Consider the following 15,501-nt stretch of genomic DNA (forward strand, 5'->3'; position numbering starts at 1 on the left):
AGTTTTAAGCCAGACTTAGCGAGGCGACTGAGTTAGAACAAGGTTTGCAGTATACTTGCTTATAAGCCTGCCAAGGAGTGTTAAACAGTATTGGAGATAAGTGATGGGCTGCTCCAATCACCCACGCGAGCGAGAGTGCGACAGTAAACATCAGCAGAGGTCAAAGGACAATGTCTTACTGCTCGAATCTTGAACTCACGAGTGCTTGCGAAAACATGCCCACACCCTCTCTCTCTCTCACTCACCACATACATAAACAATCCCTCTTACACACACACTCTAAACATACACTCTCTTTCTCAAACACACACACTCTCTTTCTCACAAACATTTTTATAAAACATTTTCTCACACTTTCTAAACATACACAGACACACTATCTCTTTTACACACACACTCTCTCTCTCAGACACAAAAGTACAAGCACACGCACAAATATACAACTCAAAATGATTAAAGATTTGGAATATTCACCTTTGGACCCGGGTACCCGACGTGGGATGTGCGATAAGAGCAGCTATATCTGTCCTTTGTGACTATTTCCGGCTCCTTTCGATCTGCTTGTCTCTTGGCTTTTCTTCTCTCCTTCTTGGTCTCTCTTGACCTTTGTGAGTCTCTGGTCGGGTCTCTCAGCAAGCAATAATGATATACTGTGTGGATTCGGGAACTTGGACTACAATTCCAGGGGGAAAGGAACCAGGGGGGGAAGAGGGCAGTCGCCCACCACATGCACCCACCACAAAAAAAAACAAAACAAAAAACAAAAACAAAAAAATGTTGAGGAGACAAAAATGTGAACGTCGTTCACTGTCAACATGGAGTTTGTCCCTCCCTACCCCATTCCCCACCTATGCCGAACATCTTCCTACGTCACTGAATTCAATACAGTTGTGTCTTGTGTGCGTGTGTGCGTGTGTGCGTGCGTGCGTGCACTCTTTGATGTTTGTGTCCCCAGCCTCTACTCAGCCAGCGCAGACACCATTCCCGGGTTTAGAAAATCGCTTTATTGAGAATCAGAAATAACTTGTCACTTTTTCTATGCACTCTGGACAGGAAGTATAATTTTTTTTATTGGCAATGAATTATTTCTAGACACTTCAATGCGCATGCGCACGTCACGTGCTGAAAAGGCTGCAGCCAATGGCTCGTAGGAGAAAAATATGAACGAGAACGTCCTAACCTCTCTCGTACGTCAGGGCACAGAAATGGCAGATGACTATACCGAGTATGACAAAGCCTGCAAAACCACAGGTCGTCATGGTTACCGCGCTTGTCTGGGATGGAGCAATCAAGCGGAAATTAATGGTAAGTGTGACAAAGAGAAGCTGCTACAATACCTCCCAAAGTGCAGGTGTGTGCAGCTTAACTATTCACGTGTCCAGGACATGCAAAGGGTCATTCAGACATGCGCACAGGTGTCAAAGATATTGATGGCAGGTGGAGAAGTGGAAAAAAGAAAAAAATGCCGATTATAGCTAGTTCTGTGCGTAAACACGGGTCCATGATTAAATCTTGATGAAAACTTTTTCAATTGATTTTGAAAATATTATACAGGTATTATCCAAGTTGTTTGTAAATGTAAACAACTATGTGTGAATGTCCAGGTGATATCTTTAAGGCAACTACAGCATTTCTTCAGCTGCTGCAGCGATATTCAGTGTTCAACATCCATCCAAACACAAAAGACAGCTTCAGATGCTCCGAAATTTAAAAAAAATGCAGTTTTTTATGTGACAAAATAAGCATTTCTTCTCATTGATTTAGAACCACATTAACTTCGAAGGAAGCTGTCGTGGTTCGGTTCCGTTTCTCACTTTTATTTCTTTTATTTATTTTTATTTATTTATTTTTTTTTTTACTGCATTCGATTTGGTCCAGATGCTTCCTTCGTTCTAGAAGTTTAGTCCAATATTGCTTTAAGGAAAAAAAATTTTCTACCCCGTGCCCTTGGACATGCCTAGAGAATATTGTCAGCCTAGTCAAGAAAAAAAAACAACAACACAAAAATAACTTTTTTAGAAACTGCTGAACAGTGTCGTCCTACTTATTACTAAACAATGCCTGCAGAAAATCTGTTGAGGAAAGAATGGGAGGGGGGACACCATTGAGATGCAGGTTACAAGTTGAATCCATTCAACAGAAGGGTGACAGCGTCCTCGTCACTGCGCCATCAGGCGGCGCTCCAGATCCTGGATGTCCATGACTGCGCATATTGCTGCGCACGTCACGTGGGGTAAAGGCTGCAGCCCATGGCTCTCGTCCAAGTGACAGTTGGTACACACAGCATCTATTTGGCCCACCGCGAGCAAAGCTATTTTTGTGGCGCAAACAGCTTATTTTACTTGCAAACAAGGACAGAGAGGAGGAAGGAGAGAAGAACGACTACGCCGTACTTTCAGTGATGATCGCGAGAATGAGACGGATGGATTCAGAATTTCCTTTTCTCCGATCCTTTATTTTCTTTCAACATCTCCTCTGTGTGTGTTGTTGTTGTTTAAGTGCGTGTTTAGTGTGTGCTTGATGTGTAAAGTGTGCGCAGTCTGTTTAGTGTGCTTGCTTGCTTGCTATGCATTGTTTGTGTCTAGTCATTGTTTGTGTCTAGTCATGTGACTACCTCAAAGCAAACAAGATGTTCAGCGACTGCGCTAATCAACAGGATGTTGATGATAACTACCTAGCGGCTGTCCAGCAAACAACTCCAATCCTCCCAGGCCTGTGCTCTCGGCATACAGACATAGACTTCGATTTCTCTGAGACCACGTGACTGCTTCAGGGGGACATAACACCGTCCGGGCACGCGGTTTGAAAGTGGGAGCATGTTTGACAGCATGCAGGGCACACGAATGTAGGTCTCGCGAACATGTTACACCATCATTGTCAAGGGCAATGCCCACCATGGAGCTTACTGAAGGATGGTGTAGCTTAGTCTACGGGGTTGGGTTTCATAAAGCTCAATGGGAGAGGGTGAAAACTAAGCTTTTTGTTGACAGTGTTCATCTTCAATCTGGGGTGAGTTGCATGAGCGCTCGCTCTCTCATAACTATAGCGTGCTTTGGACTTTGGACTTGCTCACGCTATATATAGTAACACTTATCCGAACCTTACGACCCCTTCATGCAGCCCAACCCTGCGGACATCGATCTCACGAGGCCAGCAAAGCGAGTTGCTGCTCGCCCGTCAGTCCCACAACAACTGAATCCTCGTGCAAAGATTTCCCATCGACGGGTACGGAAAGTTTATGACACGAACTCGCTTGCTCGATGTTTGCAAAGGTGACGACGACAGGTGTCTCTGCAAACTGCTGCTGACAGTCGGCTGCTAACGAGTTCAGCCACGAGTCTGTAGCATGATTCAGACTTCACTGTTCGCTGACCTGTCTACGAAGATTATTCAAGTACTTTCTGTCACTCTTAAGACACTTTTCTGTCTCATTATTCGTTTTTTTTCCCCGTTGCACTTCCGTCATGCGCAGTGTCATGAAGGTGTAACTGCAACCAGCATGTCTGTGATGTTACCTGTGTGCACCTCGGAGAAGTCATATTATATATACCCTAACCCTGATATCTCCATTAAGAGCATTATCTCTGTCATGCCATCTTTGAGTCCATGTACATGTGTGAGTGAGCAGCACTCAGCTCACCAGGTCTAACGGTTATTACATGTCTGAGTCAGAAGACTGCGTATCCTCACCAAAACCTCGCTTGAAACTTCACAACATGGACCTGGAGAGGATAAGGTTGATGCTTTTTTTGGCTTCGTGCATGTGTGTAGCATATTGCAAACATTTTTTTTTTCTAAATCGATCAAAATACCCGAGTTGTTTGCGCTGGCCAGTGCCAGCTTCCTTCCCACAATCTGATGCAAGAAACGGCGGCGCTGCGTCACGAAGAACATCTGCCAACATGGGATGTGGAGCAGACTGGCTTGAGTGAACTCGTGACATGATTTACAGTGCCAGAGGTCAAATACGACATGTCTATAACCTTTTACCAAGTGTATACCTATAAGAATGCAAACGTTTAAAATTTATGTAGAATTTTATCCATTAATCTTGGAAAGAAATTTTTTTTAAAAAGACAAATTAATTAAAGAACATTATAGTAAATGAAGTGATCGTGGTTACGAATTTGTCAAAGGCTTAATTAGGCAGAGTGATCGAAGCCCTGGCAAGCTGCTGCAGGTGTGCTATCCTTGCCATCAATCCCAGCAGCTGACACAGATCGAGCTTCTTTCCACCACCGACCCTCGTCAAGTTTCTGTTTCGGTCACGACCTGTCAGGGTCAGAGACTGCTGACCAGGGTCACGTCAGCGGCTACTTCACCTTGTGGTATCACAGTAAATTGTGTTACCTTCCACCGCCACCCTCAATTTGCATACTCACACGCATGCGCAAGCACCCAGACATTAAAGCACACACTTGCTCCTTTATCTCAACTTCTATGAAGACCACGTGACGAGGTCGGAGCTGACGGCATCGACTAAAGATCGAGAGTCGATCCGTTTCGCCATGGCTGAAAATGTTCAAGACATAAGTGCAGGCTGCATGACAAACTGTCAGACAATATTTGATGTTGGTGAGCATCAGCTAAAAGATGAGAGATACAGCTCTGTCTCAAGATGCGAGATTAAAATTCTGACTCAGTGTTTACATGGCTTCGTGAACAGCGAGGGTTCGATTACATTGACATTATATGTGTATGTGTACGTGTATGTGTGTGTATGTGTATGTGTACGTGCATGTGTATATGTTTATGTATATGTTTATGTGGGTGCGGATCCTACTCTTCACGAGATTCTAGACAGTTTCATTTTGCCTTTACAAACCATTTAAGAGAAAAAGTCTTTTGAAACAGGTTCAAAGTTAATCAAGTAATAAATCATTCATCAATAAACTAATTTGACGGTCGATATATCAACAGATCTTGGCATCAGGCCATCCAGGCATGTTCCCGATATTTTTGTAAATTTCTAAGACTATAATATATGCTTGAAGTGTTTACTGCCTGTCAAGGAGTTGGAAAAGAACCGTTCTGACAGTTGGATTGATTGCGGATTCGAAAGGTTTGCCAGGCAAGTACAACGGAACTCATATATATATATAAACAAAATGACAGCAGAGCTTATAAAAAAATGTTCACTGTAGTAGGATAATTTTTTAATGTCTGTAATGATGACGACTGGACCATATTTTGACGATATAGTAAGACTCGTCCACACCCAGTCGCACCAACATGCACTCACATCCACCCAGTACAACGCTTGCGTCACAAACACACACAAACGAACACAAAAAATATTTTTGCGCAGTGAACACTCTCTGTTGCCTTGTAACCACAGGGAAGTCACATTGTGAAACTGCCTCAACTGTCGTAATGTGAGTAGAAGTGGGTCCACAAGGTGCTCACCGTCTGTAGGGCGCAGCAGCAAGTGGGACGCGGGTGGCCGACGGGGAGAGAACGCGCGCCGTTCTCTGAGTTACCTGCCCTGCGGGGCGCAAGCAAGACAAATATTTCAAAAAATACATCCACACAAAAATCCACTCGGGAGATGTTTACTGACGTCAGCAGACGAGACGAAACATTATATATATCTTTGGGATGCTTTCATCCTAATATTTACCTTAAAATAAATAAACAATCACAGAGAGATATAGATCACTACTTTTTTACAATAGTTTCAACACTGAGCGTGTTTCATCAACGTGGTTTCAGTGTTTGCTCTGGATAATTTTAACCTACATCGGTGAGGTGTGAGGATAGATGTCCTCCTGCAGTACCTAGTAGAAATAATTCTTCTCGAGAGTTCTCTCGTCAGTAGCTGTATTCCTGACACCTTGATGTTCACCACGAACACTTACAGGTTCTCTCGTCTCCTTACAACATGTGTCAGTGGAATATAAGCCCGTGTGACTACTGACAAACAGTTTGTGTCTGATATTCCTCAAGCACACGAAGAGGGTTTTGTGTAAAGTAGGACTTGTGGGGTGACAGTTGTAGTCACTGTCGTTTGTCTCCTTCAGGAAAAGTATGGCCTCGTGAAAGGACACCGTCTCTGAGTCCTCTATGGCTGCTTGCTCTGCTCGGTTATTATCTGTAGTAAAAAGTGGGACTCGATTCTGTCCTTCAGAAACAGTGCTGGGCCATTGCCAGCGAGACTGGAGGGAGTAGGGGCTGGAGGAAGGGGCATGGCACCCAAGCTTTATGTCTGTGGGTTGACTTTAATGTACAGTTGTAGCTTGCTTTTTAAGGTCATGTGTAGACAATGATTATTGCTTCATATCGTGTGCTCTTCTTTATGTGAACTTGTTTAGTGTTGTAAGCGTAGACCTTAGATGAAAGTACAGTGTAGTAAAGTACCTGGTGTTTGTAGTAGATGTAGGCATGTGTGTGTAGAGGTATTATAGTTTCAATTTCAGTAGCAGAAATTTCTCAGGAAAGATTAACACTCCTGTCAGCTCGCACGATCGTTTAAGCATTTTATTTATTTCTTTTCTCTACTTTTTCCGACATTGTGTACGATACTCTAAACGAAAACGATACGAAAACATTACATACACACGGATATAGGCATGATACTCTATCTATTCAATGACGTATCATACACATGGATACAGACAGGTATGAGGCTGACAACCTCATGATGGGAGGACATCGGTGTTAAGGTACCGTTAGGCCCGACACTCTCCTTTCACTGATGCTACCTGACATATCAGGGACCCATTTCTTCTGGGTGGAAAACTTTGTTGTTGTTGTTGTTGTTACTGCTGCTGCTGCTGCTGCTCCTCCTCCTCCTCCTCCTGCTGCTGGTGGTGGTTCTATTTCTCCTCCATTCCCTGGACAACCTGGTGTGGCGGGAACTTCTTTCAGAGCAGAACTGTGCACAAAGCTTATCTCCTAATCGAACATCGAGCGCCATCCCACAAACAGAGCAAAGAAGGAAAAACCCGAGGCCATCTCGAGGATGTCTCCAGTTTTATTTTAGCTCTGGACCTAGTCACAAGTGTGTTTGTCTGTTTGTGTGTTCGTGTGTTTTGAGGTGTTTACTCACCATCGGCAGAAGCCTGTAGAGTATTCGCTTGTTTATTCCACTCTTGATATCCCTTTTAGGTCTCATGCAAACAAACCAGCTTGAGACTAGACGAGCTTTTGAGACACACACACATATAACTTTTATAACATGCAAGTAGAAACAGTAAACATTGAAATCAAACTTTCTTGTTTGTCCTCTCTCTCTTTTGAGTGTGTGAGAGAGAGAGAATGTGTGCGCTTTCAACCATTTGCGACTTGTAATTTATTTTAAACAAAGGTCGCCATCAGGACATTAATTTTTTTAACTCGTAAGGGAAGAACATACACACACGCAAACCAAACTGTTTGTGTCAGCAAACTGGGCTGAGAGTTGACCGTTGCCATACCCGGAGACATTTCTCAGACCTTGACCCGACGACAAGCTCCGTGTTGCTCAATCTTGGCACGCAAGGGAAGACAATAGTCGTGGTAAACGTGTGCGAAATCTGTTGCCTAGCTACGGGCTAAGCCGACACTTGTGTGGCTGGAAGACCAGCTTGGAGCCCTTGGCCGTGTCGCTGGTGGAGGTGGAGATAAGAGCCGGAATAATTTATCTCTCGTCACGCCGCCGGCAGGTCCTCGGCCAGATTTTGTTTCCAACGAGCCATGGAAACTCAGCATTTGATATAAACTAAATTATGGTACATTTTTGTGCTTATAGAGCAGCACATAAAAATTATTTGATTCATGAAGAAAAATTGTAAGGACTGGATTGTTTCTTTATTTATTTCTTGTTATATTTTTAAAGGGCAAATAAAGTCAAATAACCGTCAATAGTTGGATACTGAAATTGTGAATTATTTCAGTTTTATATTTCGTGAATCGGAAAAAAATAATTTACTAACAATCGTGTTATTTCCTTTGCCAGTATGTTATTTACACATATCAGATAAAAGAATGTTAACTCGTGACACTGCATAACCACCCAGGTTGGTTTATTCATTGTAGCAACACCGCCACCATTGACTGATTGATTGATTGGTCAGTCAATCAAGTGATTGAATGCTCCTTCGAAATGCTGAAATGAATGATGGGGGAGGAGGGGGGGTTCCATCACTCCACGGACAGATCGGATCTTCTCGCTCATTATTTCCCTTTTATCTCTATTCATATCACCCTGTCCTCTTCTCCCTCTCTCTCTCTCGCGATCCACTTTATTCTTCAATGACAGTCAGGCCAGTAGCAAAGATCACTGACTGACACAAGAGGTCAGGCCACTTGGGAACATCTGTACCAATCCGATGACTATTATCGTTGTATTCACGGCCATTGCCAAGCAGTGGGACGAGCACTTGTAAAACGTTTACGATAATCGTTCTCATGAGTACGGACTCAAGTTTGTATAATGGTTGGTAGGAAATATTTTATAATACTAGGAAATAATTCAAACAGCTATGTGAAACTAAGACCAGTGGGAAAATCTGTCGCTGGTGAATTAGTTTACAGATTATTAGATTATAATCCGAAAATGGCCTCGAGACAAGATGATCAGGAAGCTCTCTATCGCATACATGATCCTGAACATGGTAACCCTTCACCTTCATGGCCTCAAAAGGTCCTCGTAAATCTTTCTTAAGTTCTCTCAATCCGTTCTAAGATTGGTTCACTAAATACAAATGTTTATATCTTTCTTTTAAAAAAAAATTCACAAAAATTCACCCTCGGACCTCAGACGCACCTGCAATCTGTTCACCAAGACACCTCTAACAGGGAAGTTAGGAAAAGAACAGACGCAAATATGGGAGGCATCCCTGGACACGTGGGCTTGAAAAATTTGTTTATGGAATGTCTGACAACAAAACAGATACCACACTCAGTGTCAGCAACCAGTTTCATAACCACCTCCGAAACACGACAAAATTTGTTTTTGTAGGATCCGCCCGTCCTACCTGTCCTCAAGTCGTCCCAGGCAGAATGTTCGTCGAGTGTCTCAGCAACATGACGATCTCCACCCTGGGGATGAGAACAACTTTCCATGAAAGAACATCCAGCTTAAAGAGACTCTCGACCTGACAATCGTGCGAATATTTGCTAGGTTGTGGACAAAAGCACTAGCCTGTCTGTAGAAATATATTTGCATGAGAGGATCACGGGGGACGGAAGGTCGGAAGGACATGTATTGTTTTCAACTAAAGGGAGAAAAATGCTTCCTGCAACATTCCAAATATGAGAATTAAGGAGAAGGAAGAGGCAGAGTAAGAGAAAGTGGTATGTGTACAGTTTGTACACGGTAGAGAAAGATAAAGACGGAAATAGACCCATGTACATATTTTCTCGAGTTGAATATTTTACTGAAGGGCTTTGCAAATCTCAGGGTAGCATTGTTACACCAATATTTACTTTCCTTTTTCTCTTTTCTTAGTGATAATAGATGAGACAGTCCCTGTGTGATGATTAGAAGGTTCTCTTGGTCTACAGAAGGAGAAAAATGATTCTGATGATGCTTTACTTTTTGTTGCTGGTGTATTTATCTGCCAACATCGCTCAGTTCAGTCATCTGGCGACGACCGTTACAACTACATTTATTAACACCACACTCAAATCCGCAGCAACAAGGAGGGGGGAGGTGGAGGGGGACAATGACAAGCAACTTTCGACAATGAGCTCTTGTCTGGAGTACGATGTTCTTAGAAATAAGTTCCCATGTGGTTAAAGTGTGTCTGCTCCAGTTTAAGTCCTCGATACTGCACAGTCATTGGCTCCTGCGTGTTTACCAATGTCTGTGTTATTTACCCTCTCACTGTGTCTCTCTCTCTATCCGTGGCACCTCTAGCAAGTGTTCACCACCTGAAACTCAGTTTTCAGTGGAGGGTTTTTTTATTTTTTTTTATTTACCACGTCAGCATTAATGTCAGAAAACAGACTTTTTGGGGTCAAAAATGACTTCCTTGTTAGCGGTTGTATATGTAATATATACACTGTAGATGCAAAAATACGTACATGCATCTCTCTGTAGGCTCTTGTGTCCTATTGGTAGGTTTTGAATGGGACTTGTAGATAAAATATCCTTCACGTTGCAATCCTTTCTCTTTGTAAAATTGTTCTCGAATCAAAAATTACTATAACATTATATCTAGTCAGGTATGCACCTGACAAAAGGTGTTATCCGTTATCCGCTTGGAGGTATATGTTTCTTTAACCCTCCCCAATACGGTTAAAACTCGCTGGACCGATTGAACTCATCGACACCAACAGCAAATGTAGATGCTGCACTAAGTTAACCGTGTAGGGGAGTGCATTTCGCTGGAGTGCTGCTTGATGGGTGGGTGGGGACTGCAACTCTTTGAGGATGGAGGGTGTCAGATGAACAGAATGAGGTAAACAGAAAGTCTAAAAATACCAAACGGCTAATCGACGATTACATGGCTCGACGTGCAACAGTCGAGACGGCATCAGATGGGGTCAAGCACATGTCACCGTAAACTAACAATAAGAAGCGGAGCTGAGCTTTCACAAAACGTTTCCAGACGAGGGGGTGGAGTGGAAGTAAACTTGAAATGCGCAGTATCCAAACTTTGCAATGTGCAGTTGCATTGCACAACTTCGCGGTTTCCAGTCTGTATTGGTCTCAGTCTCCGGTGCACTCATCTGTTGACTGGATTCACGGATGGCGGGTCAAACTTTTCCCAAGAAGCGGCAAACACAAGGGGCATCGTTCGGCGCCTGCAGCGACCCCTTGTGGGAAGCTGAGACTTTCAGTGGGGGGGCCACTCGGCCCTTGACCGTTAATTTTTGCACGAGGAGAGGGCGCACAAGGCGGACAGTCAGCGCGTGGCACCATGCCAAACCCTTGTCAGTGGCCCTTGATTTACTGCAACAAGTGTGTGTCCTATCGCACAGACCTCGACCCACTGGCGGCGAAGTCTCGGTAACACGAGGACGCGCACACACGAAAAAAAAAAAGTCCCAGTGTAACCTTGCAAGCTGCAAAAAGTGCCCCCGCCTACCACCACTACCACCAGCCCCATCCATCACAGCTGCGCTCCGTCCATCGTGTTAATGGTGTAGGTATTTTCGCTCCTCCCATCCCCTTTCATCACCAGCCATCCACCACCTATCTCTCTCTCATCGCGCGGAGTATGTGGTCTGTGTGTGTGTGCAGCATCTCCAGCGACCGTTAACATCAAAACAGTCATAAGCAACTATTCCACGAATGTTGTTATAGAAAATTCGTTTTCTCTTGTCCACCGTGCAGTCTCCCCCATCCCCAACTCCCCACCCCGGGTGCATGCATTACCAGCCTAGGGGTGAGATGCTTTCCTCGAAATTTCAAGATCCAGGTAAACAAGTCGTGAATGAAAATGCCATTTGAGCAGAGAAGTGTTGAGTGTTTTACAGATGGTCTCTCGCCAATAAATATATAGGTATGCTGATGCCAGAACCAGTCAAGTAGAAGGTGTCTGTCGCTACAGCTCGCGATTTTCTGTAGGTGATTGAGGGACGAGAGATGAATTCTATTATCGAGTCTCCTCTTCAGATGTAATATAATGTGGAGCCGAATGATGCTTTAAAAGACAAGAGAAATAGATGTGATTAATGCTGTTAAATAGTCAAGACATTGAGTACATTCATCCACAGATATGTAGAGGGATTTCGGATTCATCTCAGTGCCGAAAATATTTGAAAATATTTGCAGACCGCAGATGTGTAGAGTGCTCACCAGATCGACCAACCGAAATCCAACACGAGGCTTGTGAAGCCGTTGTCATCGAGATATTCTACGTTTTCTACATTACAGTCAGGTTGTTTTTGTTTTGTTTTGTTAACTACTAACCACAGCAGTTGCATGTGTGGATCTGGAAGTCTTATAGAAGCCTACAGAGCAGCTTTTTTAAAACCAAAGAAAGAAAAAAAATAAATGAAGATCTTTTGGCAAAGGTTAGGGTCCTCATGATGGTGAACATAAGTGCCAGAAATGATGAAATTCTAGGTATATATACACGAGCCAATTACAAGCGATTTTTATTTCAGGCTTTGTTCTACAGATGTAGATGAATCAAAAATGAGTCAGAAAATAAACAGTCAACGAACGCTTGTTTGAGTACCCTCGACCCACAGAGGAGACAGGATGTTTAACTGCTTGACTACTAAAATAACAAAAGCTATAATGAACAGGGTGGTTATATATGCAAATACATATATTAATAGGAGGTTAGTGGAGTAACTGTGTTCCTAGTGCGAGGTCAACTCCGGGTCAGTCGTCAAAGAAATCGTCAGTACCGTCACGAGACATCATGACCACCTGTGAGTAGCAACTCTTCTAACAACGCACCATTGTGAACACATCTCACCACCACCAACACCACCACCACCACCATTGATGTCTGTAAACACACCAAACCTCCCATTCATGCCACAAAGCCAGTTCTAGACTAAAGTGCAGGTGACCTCTATGAGCGACCCGCGGACATGGTTGAAGTTTGAGCCAGGGCTCGAGGGCTGAAAGTAGCTCACGAGAGAGAGAGGGTATTAATTATAATAGTCGAAGATGGGTGGTGGGAAAGATGGGGGCGGGGTAAGAGTACAACTGTGTGTCGTTGACCGCGATTCGATAATTCTTTGGGACCCCAGCTCCTGAAAAGCTTTACTGTAGGATCAAATATACTAACATCGTCAAGAAAACTTTCACGTGTATTGTTCTCGGATATCGGAGTAAAAATATCTAAACAAAGTTAAATTTTTGCTTTCATAAGTGATGTATCCACAGATCTGGTACTCATGTCACTATATGAGCTTTCTGAAACTTTTTTCAGCACCTATATTTTCTTGTAACTAAGAATTAATCAGGTAAATGTTGGTGTGTGTAATAAAAGAAACAGACGTGTCTCCACTTGCAAAACATGAACCAGTCCTTACTATCGACACTGCTTTCGTCAAGGGCACTTCCAGTCCCATTTAAACAGGTTAACGAGCAACTCACGAAAGAAAATTGTTGCTTCTCAAGTGACAAGCCACAGAAGTGTGGCCCAGTGACCGTTGAGCACGTGCCGCACTGTGAATGGCGACCCACGTAATCCTCACGTAACTGAAGTCCGTGGTGCGAGACCCGTGCTAGAAAACTATATCAAATGTCTAAGGGATTTAATTAAAGTACATACTGTGTGCAGCCCTTTAATATCAATGAGCAGACACTCTACTGGGGCGTTCAGAATATGTCTGTTGGAACTAGGAGGGGAGGGACCCACTGGGGTCGCATCATACGACTTCTCAGCTTTTTTTTTTGCTTTTTTTTTAATCAATCGTTCTTGTGATTATGATTATTATAGCTGTTAACAGTCAAACATCTTTTTAACACAAAGTAAATACATTTAAACTTTGCATTCGTAGTTAATCTAATGCACGACACCTCTGGGTTAGAAAAATTCAGGAGGTATAGTGATTGCGTAAACACCAGCCAGACAACAGTGCTAGGATACTGGGTTTTTTTCCTGTTACAAAAAAATCTTCTCAGCCGGATAAAAATGTCATCAAACAAGGGACATGTTAGGCAAATTTGTACACGAAGACCCTATTAAAGAAAAACAAATAGAGACATTCTGTCGCGTCAACGCTCGTTAAACTGAAACTGAAGAATCGTGGGTACGTTTTTATACAGGGATACTCGATCGTATATTTGTTTCATGGCTGTGTGTAAATAAAATCTTGGTCTGCTTTCAGATAAAAGATCCTTCGTGTAAAGTGTAAACAGACTTCGCGCTGACCCGACCAGTCGACCTTACTGGTGAGGCAAGTGCATGGCGGCGAACACCCTCTGCTCCATGGATTCTCTTCTCCGGACACAAATTTGCTGTAGGTGTTGCTCGTCTGCTCCAGGTTATCAGTTTCACGTTGAATGGCACATCGTCTCACCTCTGTCGTTCATGCTTGACTCCAAAACACCGGCGATGCCGTTTATGTCGGCTGCAAAAGGTCTTTGGTACAATACGACAGTTAGCTTTTCTTTCCACTCACGTCAAAGCGTCTGAACAGAAAGGCAATTCTTTCTCTCTATTTTTTTTTAACGATCCCTAACTGGATTTGTGAATATTTGGTCGCCCGGTTGTGTAGTGGCTAAAACACTCGCTTGTCACCCGGGCAGTGAGCGGGCTCAGGGTTCAAATCTCGCCTCGGGACACTATGTGAAATCTGTTTACAGGGCGTCGGGAGTTTTCTCCGGTTTGTCTCTCCTCCTAATAGTGCGAAATCCCTGCAAAGTGGAAGCACTTTCCTACTGAATAAACCAACCACCAACCAGTTGTTAACAAGTGGGGATAAGATTCACACGGGGATTGTCTCAGCATGTAAACAGATCACTGCGAAACTATATAGTAACAAAACAATAGTTTGTATCGGCATTGTTTTTTGAACCAGGCAGGTGTATAAACCCCATGTTGTTTCGTTAATGTAAAACGACTGCTTTAAACAAGTTTGAGTAAATTCCTTCAAAATGAGAGGTGTAGCAAAAGGATACGGGTGTTATGGCTCTCAAGAAATTTTTGAGACTGTCAGTCAATAGTACTACAGCATGTGTATCCATGCAAGTGCAAATGAAATGACCAATATTCTGTGTTTCACACACACTTCAGAATTTTACTCCTTAAACTATCATAAACTGCCTGATTTTGCGAGACCGTATGAGCCTAAATCCGAATTGTCATTATCCCTTTGCTTAATTAGCCTTGGGGACACCACGATGTTACCACCAAATACACAAAACAAACGCAGTCTTCCTTTTCGCATCTGCCAACACTCGCAAACATCCAAAAAGTTACTGAAACACGCAGACGTTTATCAGAAACACTATTTTTGGACAAATTTGGAAAATCAAACACGTGAACCTCACATCCTACAACCCTGACGGTGCCATGAACAAAGTTCAACAAAAACTATTCGGCAATTAAAGGGAGGCAATTCAAACTTAGTGCTTCAGAGCTGCTGTCTCTTATCTCTTCTTGACAGGTGAAGGTAGACACACAGATAAACATAACAACGGCCACACCTGATGTTCCCTATCATCGGTGTCCTCTGATCACGCGTTGCTGGCGAATGTCCTGCCACGAGGGAAGGTTAGTTACCACAGCAACCACGAACAACAAAAATACACACAGTAACCAGAGTCACAGACTTTCTGTGGTTTTAATACCTCAATGGGCATGACAGTACTACATCCACTTCTAAAGCTTCTAATAGTTCGGATAGCGAGCTGAATCACATCGAGTTTGTTTTGCGCTGTGTTTGTTTTGTAAACACGGTCAGCCAGGATCATATCACACTGAGATCAAAGGTTATCTCTCAACACTGAAGTTTTGCATAGAACATCTAGAAATTAAGATCTTCATTTATAAAATTCCTCCTGAAAACCTTATGAAAGAAATTTTTTGGTTTAAACATCTGTAGTTTATAAACATACATAAACTACATATGCAAGCTCTTTGTATGTACGCAGTTTATAAA

This window comes from Pomacea canaliculata, linkage group LG5 (genome assembly GCF_003073045.1).
Source record: "Pomacea canaliculata isolate SZHN2017 linkage group LG5, ASM307304v1, whole genome shotgun sequence".
NCBI lineage: Eukaryota > Metazoa > Mollusca > Gastropoda > Architaenioglossa > Ampullariidae > Pomacea > Pomacea canaliculata.